This window comes from Pollicipes pollicipes, unplaced genomic scaffold (assembly GCF_011947565.3).
Source record: "Pollicipes pollicipes isolate AB1234 unplaced genomic scaffold, Ppol_2.1 Scaffold_4881;HRSCAF=5763_pilon_pilon_pilon, whole genome shotgun sequence".
In the NCBI taxonomy this organism is placed as follows: Eukaryota; Metazoa; Arthropoda; class Thecostraca; order Pollicipedomorpha; family Pollicipedidae; genus Pollicipes; species Pollicipes pollicipes.
Window position 1 is genome coordinate 50,658,575 of NW_023596576.1, and position 14,485 is coordinate 50,673,059.

Genomic DNA, 14,485 nt, shown 5'->3' on the forward strand with positions numbered 1-14,485 from the left:
CGACACGTGAAACTTTCGCCTGCCAAATTCTGCCATTGACCTGGAATTGCAAGATCGAATAGCAGGGGTCAGGGCTCACACGACAAGCATTGCTTAGTTTGAACTCTAATTCGAGAAATCCATTCATTCAAGAGGTTCAGATTAAATCTAGAAAAAACCTAAGCCGATATCGAGGCACGCAACCAGCAGTGGAATCAGACGTTAAGCCAACTACTCTATGTCATTAGGTCATTTGGTGCTGCATGACTGTAAAGAGGAAGGAATGAGGGTCCTTTCTTTTCTTGAGCATGAACATTTGTATTTTGATTCTATCATTGCTTCATTTTTCAGGGTTTCAGTGCGTTTGCATTTTTAGCTAATCAAGCAAGGTGTTTGCATGCCGTTCCTGTGACGTTAGGCGTACCTTGCGGGCTTTCCATGGGCGACGCGTCACATACTACACAAGTTTAGTGTATCAAGCCCAGAAGTAAGGGATTTGAAGCGCTAAAAAGGCCATGACAGTGAATGGCAGGGAACGATCGCACAGACGGGTTTCTCAGTTCAAACCCACATGCCAACGTGCATCAGTCCCATAAACACCACGGAAAATTACAGGCCAGTTGCTTTCACCAGTATGCTGGGCAAAGGACTGGAATCACCTGTTAGTTCATTTGGAAAATGACATCATCACCCACTGAAGATAAGTTAAGATTGTAGGAAATTATCTAACCGTTGATGTATCGATGGTCTCAAGGAAGCGATTAAGCCCTGCCAAGCTCTGAATAGGCGGGTATTCGAGCATGTTGTTGAAGGCAAGGACATTGATTGTCTCATTTATGACATGTCATTCAGCATACTTGTCAGGGTGGGTGTACCTGTCTATATCGTCCAGTTATGAATGTTTCGGTAAACAAGGCAAGAGATGTGCGGCTCATGGGATCTGACCAGTGGCCTTTCTGAGCGATTGTGCTGTTCACAGTGGCATCGGTCTCGTTTGTGGGCTGTTTGTTTTCGATCATGAGCATGAAGCACTACGTAATGTGATGAGCAGTGGGGCGTAAGAACGTACCACAAGGTATGACATCAAAAGTTATCAAAAACGCTTAAGTTGAAAAAGTCCAGCAGAAACCTGATTCCAAATATATTATAGCTAGCAGGCTGGTCGATGTGATCAGGTGATGGCTGATGGCTAATGCAGAGTTTTTGCTTTGTTTGTTATGAATGAGCACATAATATCCTAGAATTAGAATGTGACGAATAAGATAGTTAAGGGTGTGATGCAAAAGTATTATAGGTAAAGCAAATTCAATAACCAACCGAAATATCACATACGACTTCGGCGACAACTGAGCGTAAAAATTCATCGGCGCATATCAGACTGCTGCTCTAAGGCCAAAGCACCAAGACCAACAGCGATGAAATCTGAGCGATCATGGGTGCCGCGGCAGGCACGACAAAGAAGTTTTCGTCAACTAGTATGGGGTCCTCAAAGCAAGCGAAAATAACGCAATACCAACGTGATGGACCCCTGAACGATCTGGAGTGCCCTAACAGGCTGACAGATAGGACCCCAGCCAGAGCAAAGGGGCCAGTGTGCGCGCGCACCCAAGCTCAGTGTGTGTGAATTAACGCCCTGCGCGATTAGGGGCGCCCAGCGAGGTTAACGGAAAGGACCACGATGGGAGCTAAATGGTCCTCCGCAAATGAGATCAAAGGCAAAGAGTCCGAGATCAATGTAGAGGGCCCCTGGGCATCGAGTGTCTCGGTGTCTTACCTTACAAGATCCCCAGCAACAGCACAAGGCCCTCCGAGAAAGTGGAAAGAATCCTGGACCAATATGAAGAGCATCTGAGTAACTGAGCGTAACGCGGCATATGGGGTCCCCAACAAAAACGTATGAAGCCTGTCTGTCAAATGGGAAGAATACGTGGATCGAAGAATCTCACCATGAAGGGGTCCACGCGCTCTCGGAAGAATACGTGGGCCCCTGTTCGATGAAGAATGCCCAGGCATGTGAGTAGCTAGTTCCAAATAGCAAACATGCAAAGAGATCAAAGACAACGTGGAAGGCTCCTTAGCGATCGGATTGACCCAGCAATTAGCCATATATGACACCAACTACAGCGTAACGCCTCTAGACAGCGTAATGAGCTTGTCTGCTGACGGACTTCACTTTCGCGTGTGACTGTTCGCGATCGTCTGGAAGGCCAAAGGAGTCCAATTTTTGTGTGCTTTGTGTTTGAAAGCTCCCCGTTCGCCTGCTCATGGGCCCCTTCAGAGCCCAAGGGCCCCCAAGAAGCACAAGGGGACGAGTACGGTTCGGTGTCCCCTCCCCCTCTTCCGGATCCGCCATTGGCCCGAGCAGTTTGATAGATGGTGCCTCGACAAGGACATACGGATCGCTTCAAGCTAAGAAGTACCCAAGACACAGTATGGAGGGCCTAGGAATGACGAGTGTGCCCTGCGGCACAATGTGGAGGGCCCCAAACGATCAAGTGCACCTGAGCAGGTTAATAGATAGCGCTCTCGACAAGAGCGTGGGACCATTCATGCGAATAAGAAGTATGCAAGAACCAATGTACATGACCCCCAAACGATACAGTATGCCAGAGCAACTTATCAAAGGGGGCCTCGACACGGACGTAGGACACTCCATTTAAATAAGAAATACCCAAGACCCAGTGTGGAAGGCCCCAAAATATAGAATGTACCCATGCCGGCTATCAGATGGCCCTGACAGATGCGTAGGGCCCTACATTCAAATATCAAGACTAAAAGAACAGGGCCCTCGAACAATCTAGTGTGCCCGAGGAGGTGAACAGATGGTCCCCGACAAGTGCGTCGGGCTCTCAAGTAAAATAGGAAGTACCCAGGCGCAATTTGAAGGGTTCCCGAACCATCGAGCGTGCCCGAGCAGGGTAACAGATGGGGGCCCCCGACAAGACCACAGGCCCTCCATTCAGCTCAGAAATGTCCACGACTTAATGTAGAGGGCTGCTAAGCGACCGAGCGTGTCCACGCAGGTTAACAGATAGAGCTCCTGACAGGAGTGAAGTGCCCCCCATCGAAATAGAAATACCCAAGACCCAAATGATAAGGCCCCCGAACGATCGAGTGTGTCCGAACGGGTTATCAAATGAGGCCCTGACAAGAACGTAGGGCTGTGGAGGGCCTCCGTGGAGGGCCCCCCGGAAACAGTGTGGGGCCTCTGAACAGCGTATGCAGTTTTAAGACCTTCCAATCACCACCCTCTTAATCAGTGAAGAATAACTTAAGTTTGCTAGTGGGCAAGGGCGCAGGCAGAGCCTTGAGAAGAGGGTGGGGGCACAGGGTTGACAAAAAGTTCCCTGACCGTGAAGAGGTCCCCAAAAATCGCTGGATATGAACCATTTGCTATAAAGGACATGATTTCTTTTAGATATGTACACACATATATGTATGTGTACACACATATATGTATATATACATACACACACACGCACACACACACACACACACACACACACACACACACACACACATATATATATATATATATATATATATATATATATATATATATATATAACTATAAATTACACATTTTGCCTTCTAAAACTGGAATATAGGCCAGATGCTACCGCGATTTCAATTCTGTCTCAAATTTATAGAAAATAAACTGATAAAATCACGCGTTAAATGAGTGTATGAATTAAATCGCCGTCGCTCTTCATTTTACAACGATCCAGCGGATTTCTTTTAACCGATAGAAGCTGGAAACTTTGCAGAATTTTGATCTGTGCGGTACTGAAATAGCAAGGATTCCGCAAAGGTAAACTTGAAGATCAAAATGGGTCAACTTTGTGTTAACATGGCCAGGCCACGTTTAACTGGATATCTTCAACATGCATTCAGAATTGATTTATAGTACAAATTATATGGCGTAGTTTTGAGCGTGCACGCTCGCATACCATAAAAACAACAAATTCGACACCAGGCGCTGCAGTCTCGTTAGGCCGCGCAGCGTCGGTTTCCCAGATGCGCAATGGTTAACGCAGGCGCGTGAACCACCACACTATCGGCTTCCGGCGCGCAGGCTTAAACATTTTGATGGCATTTGTTTCAATAGTCGATTCTGCAAAATACTGAACATTCTCAGGGAAACAAGGGATAGCCTTGTGCGTTTAAGCCCATTTCGACTCACCCCATTCAGCACTAAGGAGGCCTCTTATTTCCGGTAAAGAGACCTCCTTGAGAACAACACTGCGGGGCACATCGCTGCTCCCGGTCAAAAGGTGAAAAGCCATTTCGTCTAAACGTTTTCCAGCCGTCATTCTGGCGACACCTGGCGTTTCCCCTGGCCGATCCGGAGACCCTTGAAGGGATACATCATATCACGTTGGTCCGTTTCCAGACGCAGGAGGCCTCCTGACCCGCGCAGGTGACCCTGGATCGGGGCATGAGCCGTCATTAACGCCACAATATCCCTGTTGATCAACACAGTCATTAATCTCATCTCATCCCTGACCGCAGGTGGCCACATAATTGACACACAGACTCCAGTTGGACTTAACGGCCCATGCTGGAAAGGCTAGAGGGTGCGCCGTTCGGTAGTGGGGGCCCTGACTGGCACAGGACTCTTCTACTACCTCAATGTGAGCACTCATCATGCATTCTTGTTTCTTTCAATTGCCAGAAGGCCCCGACCAACGCAAGAGACCGTCTGCCATTCGGGCTCTCGTCCCCGTCCCTGTTGAACAAATCTTCTGACCGATTCGAGGCCCGTTTATTGACACAGAATGCCCTGTTAGGCACTGTGGGCCCCTGAACGATACCGGAGCCCGACCGATGTCAATCGCGGGCCTGGCCTTGTTCTTGCTTGGAAAATGGGCCCCCAGAACTCAGACCAACATGAAGCTAACTGTTCGTTGTTCGCTATCTTTGGTCGAAATAGAGGAACGCTCTGTGTCAGCGGTCCCCATTGGTACAAAAGATCATCTTACCGACATATGAGATCACGTCAACGGGCCTATGGGCAAAGGTCCTTAATATGACCCGCAGCCAGCCCTCCGGACCCTTCAGCCATCCCATCGGGCCCTTGATCTTTGGTCTCGAGAGACCCTTCGGCCCCTCTTTGGGCTCCCTCAAACACCGCTCCGACTCGCTCATTGTGTCAGGGACCCCAAACATTGCGAATCGTTGATTACAGCCTCGTTTCTGCTTGGGAAATGGATCTCAAGGGCTCAGACGGACATGGAGCCGACTGTTCGGTGTTGGTGGTCTCTGACCGTATTAGACACCCGCATTGTCTCAAGGGCTCCTAAAACGGGGCAAGAGGACCTCTGATTGATATTTCAGGTGACGACCTTACGGGCCGCGGTTCTTTCTGTGACCTACAGCCAGTCCTTCGGGCCCTTATACCCTCCAACCGGGCCCGTGATGGCCCGTCCCGGTGGGCTACTCGGGCCCCTCTTCGCCTCATCGGACACTTCCCTCAGTCGGCTCGGGGCTCTTGTGAGCACAGGGCCCTCTGTTAGGCACTGTGGCCGGCGACAGATATAAGGCCTCCAACCAATGTAAATCACTGGCCCTGGCTTTATAGTTGATTGGGAGCTGGGTCTTCAGGCCCATACTGATACAGAGACGGCTATGTGATACGGTGGCACCTGACCAACATATAGGCCCATATCAACTCAGGAGGTTGATATGGGCCTATATGTTGATGTGGGCCTATTGTCCAAAATCTGTGCAAGGGACCCCCCGACCGCTATTTGGGAATAGGTCTCCGCGGGTCTGGGCCCCTAAATAAGACCGCGATCAGCCCTTCATGACCTCAGACCCTTCAACCGGGTCCCGGGTCCCTTAGATCATTTGGCGTCGCACCAGGTGCGCGCTCTACGCTCTTCAGACCTACTCGAACATTGCCTCTGGCCAACTCGGGGGCCCTTAACAACACAGGCCCTGTCAAGCGCTATGGGGCCCCGAGCGATGTAAATCGCTGGCTCCGGCTTTGTCCCTGCTTGGAAAAATTTAGGCTCAGGCTCAAAATTTAGGCCCTTAGGCTCATACCATCACGGAACCGACTGTGCTTTACTGGCGGCGTCTGACCAAAATATAGGCCGTTGTCGACTCAAAAGGCCCCTGATCAGCGCGCAGGGTCCTCTGGCTGGCATTTGAGTGTTCGGCCCTGCGGGCCGGGACCATGAAACCCCTGGCTGGCTTTTCGAGCCCTTCATAGTAGATTCCAAGTGGCCCTTCGGACCCATCGGAGCCTAAGGGGGGGGGGGCACGTGCCCCTTGTGCCCCCTGCCTGCGCTACTGCTCGTGGTCCCTTCACTTTCGTTTGCAACTGTTATGGGTCATCTGGAAGCCGAAAGACGTCCAATTTATGTTGTGGTCTGTGTAAAAAAACTGGGTCTGTTCGGTCGGCTATGCCCCCCCCCCCCCTCGTAGCCGATGGGTCCCGGCCAATTGGGCAACACTTGGAACGTTATACAAACGCTTCATGGCGTTATGAAAAACAATGACATGTTGAGCATGCTTAAGAGGGAAGTTGTATTTTATAGAACAGTCTTTTCCAGTTAGATATACCAACAGTTTTAAGTGAGCTTATTTCATCATATCTGACGCTTGCTTTAATATCTTCAAATGTGGAACATTCCCTTTAAAAGTTTGCTCTTTGGATAAGTTCTCCGAGCTAGGGTACGTAACAGCAACAGGGGCGTCGCTTGGTATAATGATAGGGAATCAAGAGAAGTCCCGACAGCCTATAACCTTTCTCTACGCTGCCTAATGGTTGTGTTCATTTATATATTTAATCCACTTTATGTTGACACTAAGCAGATGCTTTTTCATCTGTGATTACAACAATTCTGTGTTTGAGCAGCCTCGTAGAATTGGACAAGAAATAATCCCAAAGAAGATAGGAATGATCTGATACTTAAGCTTCTCAGCTATCTGTTATCCTTTTACAATATTCCGGGAAATACATGGAAGCAGCCAAACCAACATTGGTGAAGTACCGGATAAACGATGGATGCCCACGGTAGCATAGACGGTTAGAATGCCACCTAACAGTTCTGAACAGTGCATTTGAAACTGGATAGAACACAGACCAATAGAAGTGTGCTGAACTATAAGCAAGCTTAGACAATATTTCGTACAACTATAAGAGACGTACTGGCACGTGTCAGGATGGCCGAGTGGTCTAAGGCGCCAGACTCAAGGTTCCCTTCCCTCCGATAGAGGGCGAGCATTCTGGTCCTCGTATGAGGGCGTGGGTTCGAATCCCACTTCTGACAAGATCTTTTATATCGGGGATTTTGACGTGTGGTGCAAATGCTTTCGCGAACGTTGTAAAAGATGTCATCTCATTGCAGCATTGGGAAGATTTTCTCTGCGAGGGCTCGTATTTGCGATGCGTTTCATGATAAGTTGTTTCGTAACGAGGTTCCCGGTCTGGCCCACCATAGATGATGTACTGGGTCCGCCGCAGGTTAGGCAAATATGCCTTGCCAAGCTTTCAGGTATCCCGAAACAAGTTTTAGTGATAACTACACAGCACAGGAGTTAGTGCTCAAGCAAAAGTGCATCACAGAATGCTTCATTGACAGCTTCTGTTCTTGACGAATGTAGGTATTCGATTCGTTCTAGTCAACGCAGCCTGCTTAGATTAGATACGACTCTTTCTTCCCATGAAGCTATCAGCACCGGGCAATTTCTTTAACACAAGTGCAAAACATAAGCCTTACATAAGTGCAAAAAGGTGACAGAATTTCTGAAACGAATCTCAGCATCATATATTATTTTGGGCGTCACTGAAAGGTAGATTTGTGCAAAACCAGCTAAGAGAAGCTCATCGTTTCGTGTGAAGCGTTAGCAAGTACAAAGGCGCCACCTTTTTGTTAGTTCGCGCGGCCTCCGCAGCAATAGTAGTGTCGCTACTAGAATCGATCAAGTTCGTGTTGAGGACAAAAGTACGTATATAAATTGCGTGTGACAATATCTCCTGAGATAAAGTTATTGTGTCTAATGCCCACCAGAATGAAGGGCATTAATTTCGTAGCATCCAAGGGTTTAAAGTTTACATAGGATAAAGTTCGTACGTTATATTGTAGGCTGGGAAATAGCTCGTATCGATCCAACGAAAATGTTCATATCATGCGAGGAAAAGTTCGTATGGAAAAAGGTCACACGCAAGTGCTTGAACGCAAATGCTTCCCAGCATAAGGAACGTGTGAAAAAATCACGGCGTAAACAAACTTCTGTATGCTGATGCACGGTGTAGGTATGCAAAGTTCGTTGGCAAAGAAGCGTAGGGAACGAAGTTCGTCTCACAAAAAAATACGCACACAAAAGCTCCTCTACTGATGTTCAGTGTGAGCACACAAATTTCGAACGCAACTGTTCCTCAGTGACCAAGTTTGTCTAGCGCATGGGCATGCGCAAAAGCTCGTACGCGGGTGTGTGCTGAAGATTGCGATGTAGATCCACCATGATCGGAGCCGGCCCCCGGATGAGATGTCACGGCGGGGCCGTCACATCCCGTCGACCGGCGAGAGGAGGGGTGGGGTACGGCGGTGGAGAGCAGCAGCCGCATAGGCCAGGTCAAATATCATGGCTTGCACAGCTCTTCATGACATTAATTTAAACGCTGTCCGGCGGCCAACTGGACCCGAGTCAACGGGGGCAGTGCAAAATGGTCCTGAGATGGAAGAGACCAGAAGTTTACAAAATACAAAGATAATCACCGAACCCAACTGCCGCGTTGGCTGCTGCCCCTTTATGGCTCACCTTGACGACGCCTCTGTCGACACCCCCGCCTGACGTCTCCTGAGCTCGCCACTGACGCTGGCTGACGGCCGCGGCGAAGTCTGATGATTTGTGGAATGCGACGTGCAGACACGTGCCTGACCCTATATCAAAGATCGCTTATAGAACGTAATCCAGTGCGGAGAGAAAAACGCACTCCCTGTACCGTCTTTGCTGCACCGTTTGACTTGGGCCTTGTTGGCTCCCGACTTCGATTTCCCAAGGCTATAATTTATTAAACGCACGCTGGATGGGGCTGAGCTAACACAGTCTATGTCTTACACAGACACAGCTGCACAGTTTACGAACAGTCTTATCTCGTGCAAACCCCAAAGTTCAGCGAAGTCTGCGAGCTGACGGCGCGTGATTTGGTATCCGGGGAGTTGATCGGTCCTGGAACACTCGCCAAAGGAGTGTTATCTATTGAAACTTATGATTTCAGATTTATTGGTTACGGACGTTTGTGTACGTACTTTCGTGAAAAGAGCTTCATCCGTTCGCGACATTGGCGTGCGTGCACTTGCTCACGAACAATTGCGCCGTAGCTTATACATACGTCAACGAAGGAGTTAGATAGGTTAACTGACCTGACTTTGCAGAAGTTTTCAACAAAAAAATTGCCGTTTGTGCTGGCAGGGGGCCGACTTGTATTATTCTATGAGTTCCGCCCCCTCCCGCAATGCTCAATCGGGTCATCAATGTTCGTTTTGGTCCCTTGATATGGTCCCGTTGAAACATCACTAACTTAAGGAAGAGTTAAGTGCTGCAGAGAGTCTCCGGTCTTTGGGTGTTGTTTTATCATTGCAAATACCACTCCACTCAGATAAAAGATTATTTCATAAATGATACAGCGATTGAAAATAATAACTGCCGTTCGTCAACATGTAGCGGGTCAAATATATTGAGAAATTCACAGTTAAGGGAGGTCAGGGCGTCAGCTCTGAATAGAACCCCCAATCATTGGCAACAATTGTTGGCTCTTTTGCTTACTTGAGCTGCACCTATGTAACTTTGCTTTGTGTAACTTTGCTCTTGTTCTCTTTGCTCTTGTTCTCTTTTGTTATGCCAATGCGGAGGGTAAAGCTTAAGTACTCGTCCTACTGCGGCTTCAAAATAATGACGTCAGGGCTTCCATAAAGGGCGCGACCACGCGCGCACTGACAAGGGGCGGACTCAATGCGAGGGGGACTGAGCGGGCGTTCCGGCTTCTCCGGAATGCAGTCAAAACCATATTAAATTGTACATGCTGTTCATCATACCAGGAGTAGCGCCACGGATTTTAAGTTGGGGGTAGGATTTTCCAGGGTCCTCCTGGATAAAGTATGGCCTTCTCAAGGGAGGGGGGAGGGGGGGGGGGAGCTCATGTGCAATGTATTCAAGGGGAAGAGGCACCCAGGGCATGTGGCACTTTGTCAGCCTGTTACGTGCATCGCATACAAGTAGGGGAAAACGGAGCAAAATGAGGCCCCCTGGTAAAACGGGCACCCCGCGATTTCGGCTGTTAGAGGTGGCGCCGTAGGAAATCAATGGTTTAAACTAAAGCTTCTCTGAAAGGGGACGGAAATGACGTGCACAGGCCCTTTCTGTCGGCGGCCGTCGTTGGAGGTGAACGTGAGTTTTCGCTTTCCATTTTTTGTGTGATTATTTTTATGGTGATTTGAACGTTGTTTATTCTACGAGTATAATGAATTGTGAATTCAAAATTGCTGCGCTTTGATGGTGTATGCATGCAGATCCCTCGTGAGCAATTGTGAATTTTTCGGGCCAGTTTTCGTTGCGTGTCGAATCATGTTGTGTTATTGGCGTCCATGGGACGGAATGGTTGGGACAAAATGGACACTCGGGGGAAAATAGGACGCAAAAGGTCCTGTTTTGCCCCGCCTGAAACATGACTATCGCAATGAAAGTTTGGCTTAAATAAGCCACGAACACAATGTTTCAACGGCATTGGTAGGCACATGAGTAGAGCCCGAAACAAGTGAATCGATCCTGTTTCAGTTCTATGATTAAATAATGGTCGAACTACTGCGTCAAACTGGGAATGTGCGGGCTTGCGATTTGTCGTTTATAATTTATTGAAGGTGCGCATGTGATAGTTGTATATCTATCGTTCCTTTTAGGACTAATTTATTGCAATTATGTTGTTTAACAAAGCTTATTTGTGAACATAAACATTGTAAGTACCTACCTGTGATAACTTGATTCAGTACCACGCATTTGCTAACTTAGGCCATGAAAAGGTGATAAGTTAATACATTTTTGGTCATTATTGCACAAAACTCACAGTACACTTCATACCTTTCCGTACATTTAAAGGGTGTATTTTTCTGCGTGCACAGGCACTGGCGTAAGTACTAACGCATAGTTATTCTGTCTGACAGAACTGGCGTAAAAAATGAATTTAAGTTTTCTTTTCTCTGTTTTTGGGCAAGACCCAGCAAATCGTAGAAAGTTTTAATGTTTATCTATCATGTTGTGCCCAGAAACGCTGCCAACTTCAATAAAGTGGGAAAAAGGCCTTGCATTCCCCTTAAACTCAATGTTTTGTTTTTAAGTGATTAAATAGTGCAACGGTGTCTTGTTCCTTGAACATTAGGATTGCCTTATTATATAGTATTACATAGAAGGTGTTTCATCATATCGCCCTTCATATTAAACGAAACTAATTTAGCAAAAGAAATGAAACGCCCTATTACCAACCAGTTGTAGGCATGCAGCTAGGCATTTCGCTTTGATGATTATACTTAATTTTTCATAGCAGGTAAACGTTTTCCTAGTTTATAAAAAAGAATGTAGGTACACTGATGGGTCCAGGGAGGGGTGGGAAGAGGGGGGGGGGGGGCTTAAGGGGTAAATGACCCTCCCAAATCCGTTCAACGTTCACGCTGACGTTCTTTTTTTACAGAGGAACTACTTCGCCGGACGGAGAATGGTTCGAAATTACAAGAGAAAAATCGATCGGCAATCCTGGAAGCAGGGTACGATGGCAAAGGCCACCAAAGCAGTCAAGATGGGAAAAATTTCTACCAAAGAAGCGGCACGCCGCTTTCTGGTCCCGAAGTCGACTCTCGACAGACAGCTGAAAAAGGCACGGGCAATGTCAGTAACAGAGACCACAGAGAAGGTCCTGAGTCGACACAAACCTGTTTTCACGGAAGCTCAGGAGCGAAATTTGGTACAGCACATAATGGAGCTCCAAAACCGGATGTTCGGAATAACGCTGACTGACCTCAAGAAGCTCGCGTATGAGTTCGCAGACAGAAACAAGATCACTCACCCATTCAACACGGTGACTAAGATGGCAGGGGAGAGGTGGATACGGTGCTTCCGCAAGAGGAACCCCACGGTCTCACTGAGGACACCAGAGACCACAAACGTTGCTCGCGCCTCAGTCAATGTCAACGCGTTCTTCGACAACCTTGAGTCGCAGATGGATTCTGCCCATTACGGTCCCACACGCAACCACAACATGAATGAAACGGGATTCAACACGGTCGCGACAAAACAAGAGAAGGTGCTGGCGAGGAAAGGGTGCAAGCAGGTCGGCCAACTGACATCTGCGGAACGAGGCACGCTGGTTACCTGGATGATGTGTATCAACGCTGCGGGGAGCTACATACCTCCAGGTGTGATATTCCCAAGAAAGAGGGCCAACCAGCAGTTGGAGAAGGGTCTTCCCCCAGGTATCCTGGTGCTGTACCATGAGTCTGGTTGGATGCAGAAGGATCTGTTCGTGAAATGGCTTGACCATTCCATACAGCACGCGAAGCCCTCGGAACAGGATCCAGTCATTCTCATACTGGATGGACATGCCAGCCACACCAAGAGCCTCGCAGCCATCCTGCTGTGCAGGGAAGCAGGTGTGGTCCTGGTGTGCTCACCACTCCTCCGCACACCCCACACCGCCTTCAACCACTGGAACGGACGTTCATGCTTCCCGTCAGCACCTTCTTCTTCCAAGGTCAGAGAACGTGGCTCGGAAACAGCCCTGGTAAAGTCATCACACTGTATGAGATGAGGGAGCTGATCGGGTCAGCCTACGTGCAGGCGGCAACAGTGAAGACGGCGCTGAAGGGCTTCGAAGTCACGGGGATCTTTCCCACAAACCGCTATGTATTTGGCGAAGGACTTCGCAGCGGCAGAAACAACGAACATCCCGCTGACCGGCACCGCAGACGCACCAGTGGGTCTCAACTCCGCAGCAGCTCCTCTGCCTATGCCTGGGCGCTCTGACGTTGATGTCTCGGTGAGCACGAACGTTCGGGAGTCCTCGGAAACTGTCGCAGGAGACGCAACGCAGGCTGGAATGTCGGGGCAGGGAAGCTCGACTAATGCGGAAACTCCGGCGAAGTTGCTCACCGCTGGGGCTCTGCCAGGTGATTTCTCGAGCTCTAGCGATGACGAAGATGACGTTCTGGAAGTGTCATGCTCAGCTGGACCGAGCCATGCTTCCCAAGGCCAAAATGACACACCAGCAAGCTCCTATGTGTCTCCACGTGAAATCCTCCCCGTGCCAAAAGTGCACTCAAGGGAGGAGAGAGGTTAGGGACGAAAGGAAGGTAACACATGTGTCTCGACTGGCACACCATTCAAGGAGGAACTCGAGAAGAGGCTCAAAGGAAAAGAAGTTAGACAGGGAGGTGTCTGTCTAGTTTCGCCATTGGTCGTACCTGCTGACGGGTCCACTAGGCTGTGCTGTTTTCGTGTTTTGCGTTCACAGTGACTAAGAAGTGGGTTGAGAAGAACGAGTGAGTGTTCCTGAGCGAACTTTGCTCGATGACTTGTGTGTTTGAGACTCGATCGTTGTCGTCTCATTGTGTAAGCACCAGGCTGTGTTCCTCTAGTTCTGTGTCTAAGCCATGCAGCAATGGCCGTCGCTTTATACCAAGCCGTAATACACAGTTGCTGGCCATTATAACTTTCATTCGTGGGATCATACTGAGGAAACGAGTATGGAGTGGGATGGTTCGAACAAAATATGAGCCCAAACTTAAGAAATATAGCTATTGGATGTCTAGATAAATCCCTACTCACCGAGCAATGCATTTATTGATGCGTTTTCATTAAAAAATGACAACTTTGAAAATATTTGTTTCGCTTATTCAATCCCGTCACTTGTCCTTTTTGCCCCGAATACTGCTTCGTTTTACCCCAAGCCAGGGGCAAAATGAGGAAAAAACATTGCCTGATAAGGAGATCACACTTTAACATGAAGAGATATCAAACCAGCGCTTGTATAAGAAATAGACGGTTGATCAACCTTCAATATCCACCTGCTAAAGACTTTCTGGACAGACTTATGAACTTCCATATTAAAAAACCCGTTAAGGTGTCTGTCTTGCCCCGCTTTCCCCCACATAACCGTCGATAGTTAAAAGTACATAGGAAGGGGCATTCTAATCATCCACCAAAGGGTCTCGCTTACCTAAAACAAGACTATGAAAACCTCACGATCCGAACAGTTGTCGACCGATCTCCACCCTGCTAGTTGTTGCCAAACTTTGCGGGCGTGTGGTGTGGTATTAGCTGATGCATTACTTGTCATCGCATGACATCCCACGTCCTTAGCAGCATGGTTTCCGCCCAGGTCTCTCCACTGAGACGGCCATGCTCGACTCTGTCAAATACGCGGCTAAAAACATGGACAGATGCGTGATGACGTCACTGGTCACCGCTGACGCGTCCTAAGCATTTAATGGTGCTCTCTTCTCCTTGA

General features: G+C 48.4%; 1 non-coding gene across 1 annotated transcript; it reads left to right on the forward strand.

The window, feature by feature from the left end:
• Window positions 1–7,146: 7,146 nt before the first annotated feature.
• On the forward strand, window positions 7,147–7,259 carry TRNAL-CAA (transfer RNA leucine (anticodon CAA)). Its single transcript has 2 exons — window positions 7,147–7,184; window positions 7,214–7,259. It is a non-coding gene; the product is annotated as a tRNA-Leu (tRNA).
• The last annotated feature ends 7,226 nt before the right edge of the window (window positions 7,260–14,485 follow it).